The 3284-nt window shown below is 32.0% G+C and overlaps 1 protein-coding gene across 1 annotated transcript in view; it reads right to left on the bottom strand.

Moving 5' to 3' along the window:
- Positions 1–2196, bottom strand: part of LOC150095572 (serine/threonine-protein phosphatase PP1-gamma catalytic subunit A) — a 207415-nt gene extending 205219 nt beyond the window's left edge. Inside the window, exon 1 of the mRNA XM_090410724.1 lies at positions 2101–2196. The gene's annotated coding sequence lies outside the window, so the exon portion shown is untranslated. The remainder of the gene's footprint in view (positions 1–2100) is intronic.
- Positions 2197–3284: the final 1088 nt, after the last annotated feature.

The raw sequence follows: 3284 nt of genomic DNA, 5'->3' as shown, positions 1-3284 counted from the left end.
TCTGTTCGATTAACTATGAGGTGTGGTATTGATGAAAAAGTGATCGCATCCTAATTCTTTGATGGTGACAATGTACAGTAAACCCTCGATTTAACGGACTTCGGATTTAACGGACAAAATTTCCGGTCTGTATGTCACATGTGAAAATTAACACTGTTAATTTTAAAATGCTTTTAACCAAGATTTGCTTATAATTAAATTAACAGGTAATTTTTGTTAATAATTTCCTGTTATTTTTAACAAAATTTTAGCGAATAGGCCATCATATGTTGGAAAAACCTGTAGTAATTTAGCTAACATAAATGAGTCACCGCTCATAAAACATGTTCGGCGCATGATTAGGACGTGATCACACCAATCGCACTGTAATTGGTTCTTTTGTCACGTGGCCTGACTTTCTGCGGCAGTTTTATTGCCCTCATTTTCATAATTTCAGGGAGTTAATTATAACAAAACACTTGAAAAAAAAAAACTTGATAGTTTTTTTGTAATAACAAAAAAAAATTTTTTTTTTTGTTATTACAGTGATAATATTGATAAAATTGCAGTATAATGTGACAGATATTTTTATTTTAGAAAATTCGCGATTTAACGGGCACCCCTTAGCCCGTATTAGTCCGTTAAATCGAGTAACTTAACTGGCGAGTCAATGTTGTAAAACATCAAATAAGTCAGTGTGGAAACAAATCAATCGAAGTGGAAAAAGTGTCTTCAAAAGAGTAATTTTCTTTTACTGTGAGCTGTAAACTCGTCTTATTGAAACCACACACACACACACACACACACACACAAAGCGAGCCATACAGTTGTTTCAATAAGACGAGTCTACAGCTCACAGTAAAAGAAAATTACTCTTTTGAAGACACTTTTCCACTTCGATACTTCGATTGATTTGTTTCCACACTGACTTATTTGATGTTTTACAACATTGGTTGGCCTGCCCAGTCACCCGATTTGAAGGCTCCAGAATGTATGTGTGTGTGTGTGTGAGGAAATTTGAAAGAAAGTGTCTATGTTAATAAGCAGTAAACATTGGCTGGACTAAAAATAACATCGGAGATCGAAGCAATAACGATGTGTGAAGCCTCTAAGGGAAAAAAATAAAAAAATAAATAATATATATATTATATATATATATTAAAGGCTTTTCAATTGAAAAGTCTTAATACAGGTTCTGGTCCTAGACGGGATTCGAATACAGATATTTCCAAGGGCTTCGTCTATACCGACTGAGTTATGGAGTCTCTTCTTTTGAATGCACAATAAATAAATAAATGGAGATTCTTCTCTGATACATTGTACAATAATGAAATTGTATCGAACACGATAAATAAATAATAAACAGGAAAATTGTATCATTTACATATCACTCCCTTACAAGTCACAGTTTATTTACTTATTTCTAGTAAACGGCGCCGTTCGTCTAAGTTTATACTTGCACGACAGCCTATGAACCGAACTACCAGACTGAATAATGTTAAGAAGTTTATTACCGTATGAGCGATAACGGTGAGTGTTTTTTTATGAAAACAGTAATAATTTTATAAATTTTCACTATGCATGACATTGCCCTTCTAAAAGAAAAAATTCTATATAATTAATATGTCCTGCCACATATTTAGAAGTTTTTGAAGTTAATTTTTGTATTCACGTGAAGTGGCAGACGTTAAAAACGTCTTTATAAATGCTTCTGAGCACAACACTCTTGAATGAGACGCTGTCGTAACATAACGCTTTTTCATAACAACAATTTCTAGATAATGCTAGTAAAGATTTACTTCTGAGTACATGCAACATGCTTGAATACGTGTGGACTTTTGCTTATGGCAACTAGTAGTTATGCAAAGACAGACATTAGGCTAATTTTTAGAAAAAGAATCGGTGAAAATTAAACTCCATCGGTTCGATTTAGGTAGTTTAGCAATAAATAAGAATAAAAAAATATAGTAGTACCAGTTGAATATATCATACATATTTCCAGACCTTATTTTTTATTTTTATTTTTGTTTTTAACGTCAAAAATAAATTTAATAAAGACAAAAAGGAATTCAATTTTCTTAAGATTTCATTGAGAAGACTGAAATAAAATACAAATCATACCTGGGTTATTCTTTCGTCATAACATTCCTTTTCAAATATAAAGTATAGCTGCAGAATTAGCTTCCGGTATATGATATTGCCAGCGAATTTAAATTTTAAAAATTCATTTGAAGTGTTGTATAACACATTTACTTTCTAAGACTACCAAAGCTTTATGAGTTCGAATTTTATCGTAATGCCTGACAAATAAACTACATCAGCCAAGCAAAGGATCATATCGACAACACGCGACACCTACATAATTCACACTTGTGAGAAATGTGTAATAAGTGAGAATTATGTTTACTATAATGATGATTCTGTATGTAATTTGGGAGACTGCTGAAGATTACGTATAATATAGAACATCTTAAACCAGAAAGATTTTACTTTTGGGGTTTAACTAATTGTGCGTATTTATCGCCATTGGCTGCCATTTACGCTTGCATACCACAGCTCGTAAATTGTATAGACACTTGCTGCAGATTACTTCTGAGTACAGATAACATGCTTGTATACGTGTGGCTGTAGACTTTTGCCTATGGCAACTAGTGGTTATGCAATTCTAAACTCTAAGCAGCAGCAGATGTCGCACTAGCTAAAAATTGTAATTTTATAACATTGGATTTAATAAATAAAATACTATCTACATTGGTTTATGTTTCTGTCTTAGCCGGTCCGCGAAATATTTCTCGTATTTGCTCCGGTCCCCAGGTGTAAAAAGGTTGAAGAACGCTGAGCTAGATCACTGGAATATTTCTAAAGGGATAGGGGGTTGGAAGGCTAATTTTTAGAAAACGAATCGGTGAAAATTAAACTCCATCGGTTCGATTTAGGTAGTTTAGCAATAAATAAGAATAAAAAAATATAGTAGAACCAGTTGAATATATCATACATATTTCCAGATCTTATGTTTTATTATTATTTATTGATTTTTTAATTTTTTTTTTTGTCTGCTGTTTTACCGTCGTCACTAGTATATAGGCATTAGTTTTATTTCAAAAAGTACCAACTGTTAAACATTTGGTACTAATTTCATGATTTTTTCTTTTTCTTTTTTTAATTAATTATTTATTTTTAATAATTGCCTGGATAAATAACGAATGATTTACGCCAATGACAAGAGTAGAGTAGAATGTAATAAATTCAGACCAAAATAAGATTTGGAAGTGTGTTCTGATCAGTATGCCAAAAATTCTCAGCGA

This window comes from Typopeltis vanoorti, chromosome 20, assembly GCF_054136105.1.
Source record: "Typopeltis vanoorti isolate ZY-2024b chromosome 20, IOZ_Tvanoo_1.0, whole genome shotgun sequence".
Taxonomy (NCBI): Eukaryota; Metazoa; Arthropoda; class Arachnida; order Uropygi; family Thelyphonidae; genus Typopeltis; species Typopeltis vanoorti.
Note: the sequence above shows the minus strand (reverse complement) of the source record. Positions and strands in the feature narration are given on the sequence as shown.